The 13,216-nt window shown below is 31.7% G+C and overlaps 1 long non-coding RNA gene across 1 annotated transcript; it reads right to left on the reverse strand.

Moving 5' to 3' along the window:
* Positions 1–1,686: 1,686 nt before the first annotated feature.
* On the reverse strand, positions 1,687–2,942 carry LOC127135087 (uncharacterized). Its single transcript, XR_007808413.1, has 2 exons — positions 2,684–2,942; positions 1,687–2,582 (listed from the first exon to the last, which is right to left on the reverse strand). It is a non-coding gene; the product is annotated as an uncharacterized LOC127135087 (long non-coding RNA).
* Positions 2,943–13,216: the final 10,274 nt, after the last annotated feature.

Genomic DNA, 13,216 nt, shown 5'->3' on the forward strand with positions numbered 1-13,216 from the left:
ACTACAGAGAGTCATTGTAAGAAATTACTCTGGGTGAAAAAAATGTTGAAGGAGTGTAATGTGGGACAAGATGTCCTAAAATTTATCTCTAAGATTTTCACTAAGATATTAGATGCATGCCAATTTGAAAAAGGGGTATGTATTTATGAGAATCAATAGCAATCAGTTCTAGGGAGTTGTTCCAAAAGAGAAAAAGTATTTCTCTCTCCTAAGACCACTTTGGCACGAAAAATAAGATGAATTCTTTTATCTCTAATGTGTTATAACTGGGCTACCATACATCTTGCCTTATCCTTCTCTCAGATATTTCAAGCTCTTCCTCTCAACATGAATCAAGGTTCTGATGATTCATCTAAGAAATCTAGAGGGAGTTTACCTATCAAAGAAATCAAGGTTCCTAATGATGTTAGTGATATGTTTGAGTCTTGGTTAAATAAGGCCAAGGAAGCCGAAGATGTTAGGAATAATATCACCATTGTTTAACCTTATGGTGGGTCACCTAGTACTAAGAAGATAATGATCACAAATTTGAGTCCTAAGAAGAAAAGAAAGATAGAAGTTGTTATTGAAGAGCTAATGGAATCATGTGACTCCGAGTCAGATGAAGATTGGGACAACTTCATGGATTCAATTAGGCATGAAGTCTGAAGACCATTCTCTTCTAAGTGATCTTTCTTTGTTTGTGTGGCATTTGTATTTAGGATTTTTTGGGGTTCTATTTTGATTTATTAAAGGCTTTATAACATCTTTAGTCTATGTACAATAAAACAGATCTTATGCATGTGCATCTCTGGATGTTGTTCTGGTTGTTCTACTCATGCTTTGGTTGTGTATGTGCTAACTGTCATACCCCAATTTTGTCCGGTCCTTGGTAACATCAAGTCTTTAATGATACTTTCATCTGTTAAGATCCTTAAGAAAATATTTGCTGCATTTGTTTTTACTAAAGCATGGGATGGTATATGCATTTTTGGTTAACAAGGCCCATTTTGGTTTACCCATGAGATTTCTTTGTTTCAAAAGGTCCATTCACATAGACATGTCCATGATTAATGTTGCAAAGTGTGGTTTGAATCTTTTTACGTCATTGGTCCAAAAGTCCATTTGATTATCAGTAAGTATTAAGAGACATGATTATTTTTATAATCACTTGTCATTAAACTCATTTGCACATTTCAAACAAATACCAAATCTTTAAACCGTTCATGAAAAAAAACCTTAAACTAAACTTGCATCTTTTCTAAGTATGACTATGTTTGGTTTATATCAAGATACCACATATATGAGTATTGGATTGGTTTTTAGGATCAAAGTTTGAAATTGCAACATTTTTGTGGCATGTTTTATTCTAGACCTTTTGGCACATTTTATTTTGGTTAATATTAATGTGTTAAAGTTAACTAAGTTGAAAATCCATTAAATTATATTTTTTTTGACCCAACCCATTTTTAGTTTGAGATATAGTTTAAAGTTTTCTTTTGATTAATACAATTAAATTGTTAAGACGAAATTTAAAATTAAAAAAAAGAGACTAATTGCACAAATAATATTTCAAATAATATTCCAAATAATATTCCAAACAATATTCCAAATAATATTCCAAATAATCCAAAGTTCCAATTAATTCCAAGTTTATATAATAACCCAAAGTATTTACATAATTATCACAATAATTTTTTTTTAAAATTAAAATATATAACATGCCCAAAAGTTCTGTTACAGTTAGGAAGTTGAAAAGTTGGAGATAAGCTGTAAAATACAGCAGTTTGAAGCAACTCTTCAAAAGACTTTTCCAAAAGCTTCTTGAAATTCCCAAGCGCCCAATTTCAATCCCTAATTACAGGGCCCCAAATCCAAAAGCAAACCAATTTTCAATCAATGTCCATTCACTTTTTGCAAACCTGCAAAACCAATTCATAATTTAAAAACAGCTTATCAAATAAGCACTTAAAAAACTAAAAAATAAATGATAAAGTAAGCAGATTAATTGGTTACACAGTAAACCAAGGAGAACACTCACGAACACTTTGCAATATCCACATCAACAACCTTAAATCCATAAGGTAATTATCCCACAAAATTTGGAAAAAGGATAACTTAACAAGTTATCTCAGAACCTCAACATTCATCACATATATAACAACAATAAATTAATAGTAAAAAAGAACGTTTTGAAAAATCCAAGAGAAAACAATCAAATTATTTTTCTCTGTTAACCTCAAACCAAAACAAAGAACAGTCTGGAAAAATCCAAAACAACACAAGTTTTTTTTTAGAATTTACCTCAAACCCTAAACAACAAAACAGAGATGTTTTCGAGAATCCAGGAAGAGATAAAAAAATAATTTTAAACATTTTAACTCATAAGCATTCAAAGAGACCAAGACAACCAACAACAACAGGATTCAAAACCCAAAAGAAGAAGGAAGAATAGAAGAAGGCGAAAAAGATTTAAAAAGAGGAAAAGAACTTATCTCTACAAGCGACGGAAAACTCACGTCGCCGGACGCAACTCAGGGCAAGTAGTCATTCTTCTTTCCTTTCCTTTCCTTGCTTTAAATCCATATGCTTCTTGTTCGTTACTGCAAAACAATTAAAACCCCTATATTAATTGCTTCAAACTGTGACTATTGAAGGTTGAATCACGAATTTAGGTTTAGGTTTTTTCTTCTTATTTTCTTACCGCCGATCCGGTTGATTGAAGCGGATTTTGAAAAAACTGAGGCCGAATTTGAAATCTCCGGCCAAAAACAAGTGGGATTCGTGTTTTAAAGTTTGGGTTTGGGGTGAAGAGTCGCCGGAGAAGAGGGCGGCGCCGCCGCGGTTGGCCGGCCGCCACCGTGTTCTCTGGCAGGTTTGGCCGTGAGGAAAGTAACAGAGAAGAAGAAGAAGTTGATGAGCAACTTTATTTCAGAAGTGAAGAGAGAGAATGAGAGGAGCAAATGAGGCTCTCTCTCTCTCTCAATTTCTGTTTTTATATGGTGTTTGGAATTGCTGCATGGGCCCAAAGACCATTTTGCTATTTAAACCCCCGTTTTGTTCAGTAACGCCCAAATTTGGGCCTTCCCTTGCTTAGCCCATTTTCTTTTATTTTTTTTATTTATTCACTAATTTTCTTTTATTTATATACATATAAAATATATACATTAGAATTTTATGGCTATCAAACAAAAAATAATATTTTATTTTATTTACTTTCTTTCAAAATTATATAATTATATATTGTAATTATTATTATAAATACTTAATGGTAAATATGCAATTACATTGTTATTATTATTATTATTATTAATACTTAATGGTAAATATGCAATTATTTGGTTATATCATCATTTTTCAATTACTTATTATTTAATCAAATAATCTACTAAATATTTAATTAATTAATTATATTATTATTAATATCACTTATAATTTAGATAGTTGTTTATTTTTGTGGAGTGTATGTGCATGATTATTTTGTATTTATCTATTTATACCGAGTCTTGAGTACATATGGATGACATGTTATAACTGTGAGAAGATTATGTTGATTTCACCGATCTAAAATCATTCGAACCAATTTAAAAAATAAATCACATATTTCTCGATTCAAAGTCGAGTCCATTTTTTAAAATACCTTTGTAAGTCGATTACTTGTAAAAGTATCGCCATCAACCTCACATGGCTTACTCTTGGGCCTTCTTTCAATGAGACCTATTCGATTTTAATCAATCGATTAGATGAACTACTCACTAAATAAATTCAATTCATTAACAAAATACAAATTTAAAACCTCGATCCAACATCGAGTATTCTTTATTAAGAATTAAAATACCTGGTCACAATTAACCGTTATTTCACTTAGGAATAAAAGAGGAAATGGTTTTGAGTTTTCAACTCCTCTCCTCGATTATTTAAACACGAACTCTTATACTCTATTAATCGAAAACCGTCATTTCTAATCCACCTAAGCGCAAATAAACCAAATTCTTTTACATTAAGGAATAAAAAGGGAGATGACTTTGAGTCTTCAATTTTTCTCCTCAACTATTTGAGTACAAGTTCTCTTACTTGTTTAGCCAAATAGTTATCATTCCTCTACAAACCTCCAAACCCTGATTAAATCAAAATATTTTTACAGTAAGCTAAAATGAAAAAGGAGTTGACTTTGAGTTTTCAACTTCACTCCTCAATTGGTCGAATACGAGTTCCCTTACTCGCCCAGTCAAACAATCGTCATTTCTCCACAAACATACAACTTAACCAAATCATTTTCTTAACAAACTATACGAAAAAGAAGATGGTTTTGAGTTTTCAACTCCTCTTCTCAAATGCTTGGATATGAGTTGTCTTACTCAGTTATTCAAGTACTTGTCGTTCATTTTAAAAATACATCCACCATATACAACCTTATTTTCAAAATCACTCCGATGAAAAAGAAAGTGGTCTAGAGTTTTCTATTCCCTTTCCCGATTATTGGGATACGAGTTGTCTTACTCGATTATCCGAGTATTCGTCATCCTTTCAAAACACCTTAATTATTATCCAATCCTTTCTATAATTAAGGATGAAAAAGAAGGTGGTCTAGAGTCTTCTATTCCCTTTCCCGACTGTTAGGATATGAGTTGTCTTACTCGAATATCCGAGTAATCGTAATCCAACCAAAAACATCTCAACCAAACAAAATATCCAACATATTAATCCAACTTATCACCCTCGTGTGATCAAAACTCTTTTCAAAAGAACACTATTTAATCCTTTCTGATGCGCACAACAAACTAATGTTTAAGCCTCCGCCGAGAGTAGACAAGCCAATGTTTAGCCTTTAGGATGCGATCTAAACAATTGTTCATTAAAAAACACTAACTAACCGTAGTTCCCTGAACTACGAATGCTCTGATTTCCTTATTTAAGGATACGTAGGCAGGAGATTGTTGTATCTTCGCGAGCACACTAATAAAAAACCTCCCCTTTCCCTCTCTGAGGTTCTCATCCATTTCTATTTTTAATAACCTAAAGATAACAAACAAATATAAATTAACACTAGAAACACACTATTGAACTAAAAGGTTCCCGTTGAGTACAACGGACGTAAGGGGTGCTAATACCTTCCCCTTACGTAATCCACTCCCGAACCCGAATATGGTTGCGATGACCATTATTCCATTTCCTAAAGGTTTTATCGATATTTTCCTATCCCTTTATTGGGATAAATAAAGTTCGGTGGCGACTCTGTTCGAACATAATTTTTTTTCCGCGACCATCGCGAGGAATCGTATTTTTCGAGATGCGACACTAACATACTAACCTATGCATGTCTGACCTCTAGTTGCTATTTAATGTACTAACCTTTTTCCAAATAATGTCAAAAAGGGGAAGTAGTATGATGCTATTGAGGTAACACATGTATTTGTTTAGTATTGACCATCTGGGTAAGTCCTAATGATGTACTTATATGCTGGAGAGTGGGGAAATACACCTGACCCTTTTGGAGTGAACTTTTATTTTAGTCGTATTTTTCATATCTTGATATTAACTACTAATTGTTTATCTTAGGCATGACTAAGTATGCGAATGATTGCATGTTGATAATTGTTAGTTGGTAGGATTATTAACTACTAACTATGAGCTGAATGAGTGTCATGCACGACTAAGTTGTGAATGATTGCATGTCTATCTGATTGATTTTGGAGCATTGTTTTGTGTGGCATGTATCTATGCTACTGACTTTCTGTTGTTGTGCTACAACTCTAATGAAAGTTGTTGTTGATGAAAGTGTATGCTCTGATAGTCTTCTGCGGAATGTTACTTGTTCTGATTGAATGAATGCTATATATCTTGAAGAGTTGTTTTGCCATAGTTTTCTAAAAGGGGAAATTGTTGTTCTTTTTGGATTTTTTGCATTTTGCAAAACAACAACATGGAGATGTGTTCAAGTTTACCTAGCTGCTTCAAGATAATTTTTTGGTGCAGAAGAGACATATGTTGGAGGCGATGTCACAACATGTGGGTACGACATTTGTGCCTTGATCAACATGCCATATTGTTGTGTTTTGGAACAAATGTTTTCTTGAAGATTCAATTAGACTTTATTTCTTTTATTTAGCAAAATGATTATATGATTTGTTGGAAAGCTGTGAAGATCAAATCAAGTTTAAATGTGATTTAAATTTGAATTTGAACTAAACAAAATCACATCTTTCTGTTGGAGATATTTATGGAACAAATAATATCCAACTAATTATGCAAATATGCTGGATGAAATTAAATGCAGATCCACAAGAAGAAAAACCTATAAGACTTTTTCTATATAAGGAGGTCAATACCTACATTAGAAAGCAAGCAATATTCGTTGAATATATTAGAGTGCTAGGGTTTAGAGTCCTTGTTATTGCTTTATGTACACCACTATGTTTCAGTAACTTGGCATAGTTGGTTTGTGTAGTTGAGTTGAAATATTCAACATTGATAATTGGATTAAACACGAATCACCAGGGTTTAATGATTAATAGAAAGTGAGAAGGGTTCTCATATTTATGGAGAATCTTAAATAGGAAGTCATTGGGTAGTGTTAGGAAGACGCATTGAGCAACACATGGCTTGTTGTTGCTTGTAAGACTAAATATACTAAACCACTAATAGTGAATTTCCTTTCTTGGGTTGCAAGTGAATCCTCCAGATGTAGGTGCTATTGCATCAAAATGGGTTACCAATTATTGTGTTTTTTATTGCTTTTCTGCTCTATCATCTTATACAATTGAATCTGTGTTAATTATGGAGATTCTACTTTAAATTGTCGAACCAGTTATCTAGGACATTGTGTTCGAGATATGTCCCCTGAGGAACAAATTTTCATTCCAATATCACAAATATGCTCCAAGCCTTCGTGTGTAGCCATCACCCCTTGATTCTATCGATTCCTTGAGTGATGAATTATCCGAAAATTTGATAAGAACTCCACCTTGTTCGTAGCCTTCCATACAATCACTGCCAAAATAATCTGGAGATAGGGCCTCCTTCTTTTCAGTGGAATTTGTCATCACTAATGACAACAACCTCCATCTTGCAAGCTGCCTGAAAGAATTTACGCAATCTTCAAGAACGATTAGTTTCAAGACAGAGTCTATATAAATCAATTACAGTCTCATTATCAAGATCTGGAATCAAACTAAAGTTTAAGATGAAAGAATTTCGTTGTAAGAGTTTTTGAACTTTAAAAAAGAGAGGGTGTTGGTTTCACAGAAATTCACAATGTTGATTATTAGATTCACACAATTGTTATTGGAAATGAGATGAAAAAATGCCTTTATATATACTTGAGATTAAGCACAAAAATGGATGGAAAATGTTAGTTAGATTCGAGTTAAGTGCATTTCATGATTTGAGTTAAATGAGCAAGTGGTGTGAAATAAGATCTCATAATGAAAGTGACTTATTTTTATGTGATTTGACTGTGATTTTAGTCACACAGGTTCATGATTTGAATCACGTGTTAATCCTGATTTAAATCAGACATGACAGTCGAAAGTAAGAAGTTTGTGATTCGAGTCATGTACAAACTGTAATTCAAATCATATAGTAGAATGATCAGAATCAGGTGTAATATGTGATTCGAATCACAGACACCGAAAATTTATTGTTTTACCTCTGTTTTGATTAACTCGAATCATGGATTGTGGGTGATTTAAATCACACACAAGAAATCTTAAAATATCAAGTTTTTCAAACTAGTTTGAGATTTAAATTCCGACATGACTTGAATTGATATCACTTATGGTTCTTGTTTCACGGTCTCAGGAAATTGAATTAAGCCATAATGATTAAAACTCAAATGTAACAATTGATTTATGCATTCTAAAAACAAATCGTTTCAAAACTTGATTCATAAAGGATGTGCAATTATGAAGGAGACTCAATAGTCAAAAGTAAATGAGAATGAAAGTGATAAGATAAGAAACAAAATCAATGTATTAGGGGCATGCAACTACATTCTCCCACTTTTTGATGATTGACAAACTTTCACTTAGAATTGAGTAGACTTTAAGCACAAAGAAAAAACGCTTGTGCCCCCCCCCCCCCCCCCCCCCCCCCCCGAAACATTGCACACAAACCACAATATAAAACGCATAAAACAATTATATACTCACATTACAATTTCTCCCCCTTTGACAACATTAACAAGAGATGTATCGAAGTGCGTCTAAAAACCAAATAAGCAACCATAAATAAATAAATCCAAATGAGCATATGAGCTAAATAGCTAAGAAGAATTTACAACAACAAAGATCAAATACGGAACACGAAGATAGACATACTATATGCAACAAAATGCAAATAAACATGCAACACCAACATTCAACAACAAACAATTAAGTGATCAAAACTTATATGTAAAGGCATGCATTACCAATCATAAATAATGCATGATCAATTATACAAATGCTCAAATTCACATGATTATGAAAACACATTTAAAAAGACTTAAATGTAAAGAAGAACAATCAAAGACATATGCTAAAGATGAATGGGTAAGGTAAGGAGGATAATAAGCAAACCGATTCACAACTCTAGAGCAAACACATACAATGATATAAAGCCAGATATAGGAGTTATAGAGACATACCAATGTAGTCAATAAAATCTATGATTTTCCTACAAAACAGTGTTAGTTAAAACAAAATATATAGCAAATAAAACTAAATATAAGCCCTCATTCTATTTAAAGCACAAGGAGTCTAAGACTCCAAAATATCTACAAATATTGTGAAAGGGATCCGATAACAATGGTTTTGTAAAAATGCCAGCAAGTATACTTTTAGTGTCAACGTATTCAAAAGCAACATCCCCTTTTTCCACATGATCTCTAAGAAAATGGTGTCAAATCTCGATTTGTTTGGTCTGTGAATGAAGTAATGAATTCTTAGTGAGGCTTATTGCACTAGTACTATCACACTTAATTGAAACACAACCAAGGTTTTAATCATAGTCTAGTAATTGTTGCTTTAGCCCTAAAACTTGTGCACAACAACTATCACCGGCTACATATTCAGCCTACGAAATCGAAATCAGAAAAAACTACTTAGCTATAAGAACTACCTTTAGGATACCAAAGATTGTGATGGCAGGTTCTGTTAAGATACCTGAAAATACGTTTTACGGTCTTAAAGTGAGATTTCTTAGGTGATGCTTGATATCTAGCACACATGCACACACTAAATATGATATCTGGTCTACTCGCGGTTAAATAGAGGAAGGATCCGATTATACCTTTATACCTAGTGATGTCGAAATACACTCATCTTTCATCTTTGTCAATAAGCACATTAGAGGTCCTCTCCATATTTCTATACCCATGGCCTCACTTTATAAACTACCTTTTTTGATATCTCCCAAAATTTGTTCTAATGAATGATCTTTTGTGATTGTCCAGTTTTGAGGTAGCTAGTTTGAGGTCTCTTATTTATCATACTCATGTAAGATTTCCTCTTTATCTTACTTAATGTTATCATACTTTGATGAAGGAGGAGGATCCTCTTTGGATATTTTGTCGTTAACCAACTTCTTCGTTATCAAACTTGAAATATTTGAATAAATGCCTTTCCCCGTCTTTTGAGGTGGGGACTCATCAAATGCAACATGAGTACATTCTTCTATGCAGATGAAAATAAATTAAAAGAAAATAGTATAAATAAATTGCAACTACATGAATATAAAGGAGAATTAAACCATCATACCAATTACGATGATCTAGGACTAAACTTTCAGAACAAGTAACGTTAGCAAATAACAACACTAATATAACAAAAAGAATACAATACGATCAAAAATATGATCAGATACATCTTCATTCAATTTTCTTGAGAATCCATAAATATTCCTAGTCACTCTTGCACAAAACAACAATAGATAGAACTAGGTATCCAATTTTAGTTTGATCCTTTGAGGTTAGTTGAAGTATATTTAGAAATCCATGTCATTTTACCATTGAGAACTTAAATGTTCCTATCATAACAAAGAGACCTAATGTATCCCATATCACCACAAAAATGACAAATAACTTTAGATAAAATATTTTTTCTATTTTTCATAGTGACATGATGGTTTATCTTAAAAATTATCCCTCTATCGCTAGAAGAGCTAGAACAAGTACAAAATAGTGAAGTAGCATGAATTAGTTGTCCTTTGAGAGTTTTAATTTCAAGTTTTAAAGATGGAAAAGTAACACATTATATTTTTTCTATCCTTTCAACTTAAGCATCTGAAACATTATAACGCTCATTAACTAGAGACGTTTACACTTCCGTAAGAGATTCTACAAAACATATTTATCAAAATTTATAGGGTGGCAATCGGTTACACAAATCACATAACCGATTATAGGTTCATTAGGTTTGAAATCTTTAAAACGTCATACACCTTTTAAGTCAGGTAACCAGTTACTGTACTTAAGAAACCGGTTACATGACCATTATTGTTTGAAATTTTAAAATCATTCTCGTTTACCTTATTTAAGAAATTGGATACAAAATGCAGAATTGTGCCTTTTCCATGAACCACTGTCATCATAATGCATTACAAACCTTCATTAATCATCAAAAAACCTATGCATATGATCATAAAGGTTTCTTAATATATATTTGAGGAAAACTCATTATAATTACCAATTACCCCTTTCACACAAATTTTAAATGCAATTCAAATCAATTTTCTAAGTGTTCATTCATTTTCAAAAATATTGAAACTTTGTGCATAACCTTCAAATAATTCAAAAAGTTTTATAAGCGTTCATTCATTTTCAAAAATGTTAAAACTCTATGCATAACCTTCAAATCATTCAAAAAGTTTCATAATATATTATGAGCACTTACAATTTATATATTATTGAATTGTAACATTGAAAGGGAAGATCAGTCTTCATCTTGGAATTCATTCAAGATTTAAGTACCTAAGATTATTCAAAAAAATATGTTGTAATTTAATCACTCAGTTTGTGGTGATAAATTGTTTACTGTAAAAGGTTCTTTCAATTGGTGTAATTCAAAGTCCATCATAGTGTTTGGTGTTTTATAAAAAGATTTCTTTAAATTGGGGTAATTCAAAGTCCACCATAGTGTTTGGTGTTTATCTTAGAAGATTGTAAGAGAGGTATTGGTGTGAGACTTGTACAAAGATCTAACATAATGAAAAATGCTTCAATGTGTGAAAGAACTAGATGTACCCTTGATTGATAAGGGTAACTAGGATAATTTCATGTGTTCATTTATTTTTTAACAATTTAATTTTCTGCACTTTATATTTCTAAGAACATATCATTTTCATATTTGAATAAAATTAAGAACATAACGCTAAATCAAGAAAAGAATGGGCAACCTTAATTCAACCCCCTCCCACTCTTAGGTTGCATCTCATAGTTATACCTATTTAATATACATTTGTGTGTAGTTTTTATTAGTTCAAGTTTCACATAAAAAATATGATTAGTGAAAATTATGGAGAAATTACCAAGAGTATACACATATAAACTTGAGACATAATAACATGATTTTCACCCTTCACCTTGAAACTGACATTTCTTACATTATACTTAACAATTTAAATCCTATTTTGTGAATCGTTATGCCTAATTTCTAATGATGCAAGTCTCACTCTTAAGTAATTCATATAAAAACAACCATTACAAAATCCCTCAACCTAGAGTTTCTAACACACATTACAACTCATCAGTTTCCTCAATAGTTCACCAAATTCATCAAAAATAACTAATTCCTAGAACATGAAAAAATATCAATCAAGTATGAATCTTAACTTGAATTGAAGTACCGTGTGATTTAATTGCGAGATCACTAAAATGTTCTTCATATTCAAATGACCATTTCACCCTTATTTATATAACTCCACTTGTTTATGAAGCAACATAAATTTTAATCAGTCAATGAGGTCAAAATGCTACATACAATTATTGCAATTTCATATCTAATTCTCCAATATAGATTTGCCTACTTTGATTGGTAAATTACAGAAACATGAAATTGAACTAAAATATTATGCTAAATCACACCCGACGAAGAATGGACTAGACGTAAAATATCTATGTCACACATGAGTATGCCCTATGTCTAGTGATTATTAACATTCTCTAAAAAATGTCTAATTTCAATAGCAAAATCCATATTAGCTCTCAATTGCTATCTAAATCTACCCCCTAATTCAGTAGAGGAAAAAACATTAAACATAAAATATTATTTAATAACTATAAAAAGTTCATCTTTATAAATATAAGATCTAAACAGATAGAATGGTTCACATTATTTGGGGAAAATTCATCTATGGAGATTTAATCTAAGGGAAACAAACCTCTCATCCTTAATGGATTCATTGCCATTCCAATACAATAAAGCAATTAAACCTTACAAACCAATATTGATGAATCCTTAATGTTGTCTTGCCTTCTTTCTATGAAGAAGAATTCTTCTTGTCCTTGGTTATAGTTTTGATGAAGACAAACACATAAACAAAAAGAAGTCAAAGCTTGAAGACTAGAGCAATCAAGTTCAAATAATCATAAGCTTTGGAAAGTCAATAGAAGAATCAAGATGGTTGGATATTCTTTACAATTCAAGTATATATACTTTAATTGCTCAGAATTATCACGATCATTTCATCTTGTGCATGCATTTATTTTAACATCATGTGGAACTTGTTTGAAACATAATTTTAAAGTATTTTTCACTTTCGTAGCATGTGTATCCGGCTACACAAATTGGTTAACCGGTTACATAAACGTAAAAATGGTATTATAGAAGATTGCTGAGAACATTATGTTTTTTTTAAAAATTGTGGCATTTGAATCCGCCATACATCACTTTAAAACCACCACAATTTGCATCGGTTAAAAATACCTTAGTTTTTGAAAAAGTATCAGGTGTAACTAGTTACACCTTTTGGTAAACCGGTTACACATTCAAAAATTTCAAATTTTACATGAAAAATCTGATTCCAACTTTTGCAACTTTCAGACAACAAACATGACATTATTTCATGAATATACGCTCTTTCATAAGAGTATATTGCATGCGTATATACTTATGGTTTCTGTTTTTAAAATAGAAACTCTTAGACACAAATATTTTATATTTCAAAATAGATTCTTTGATATACAACTTTCACATCTCATAATCCAAACAAGTTTCTAAACTTTCAAATATGAAACTTTCTGCATGAACTTTCATACATA

This window comes from Lathyrus oleraceus, chromosome 4, assembly GCF_024323335.1.
Source record: "Lathyrus oleraceus cultivar Zhongwan6 chromosome 4, CAAS_Psat_ZW6_1.0, whole genome shotgun sequence".
Classification (NCBI taxonomy): Eukaryota; Viridiplantae; Streptophyta; class Magnoliopsida; order Fabales; family Fabaceae; genus Lathyrus; species Lathyrus oleraceus.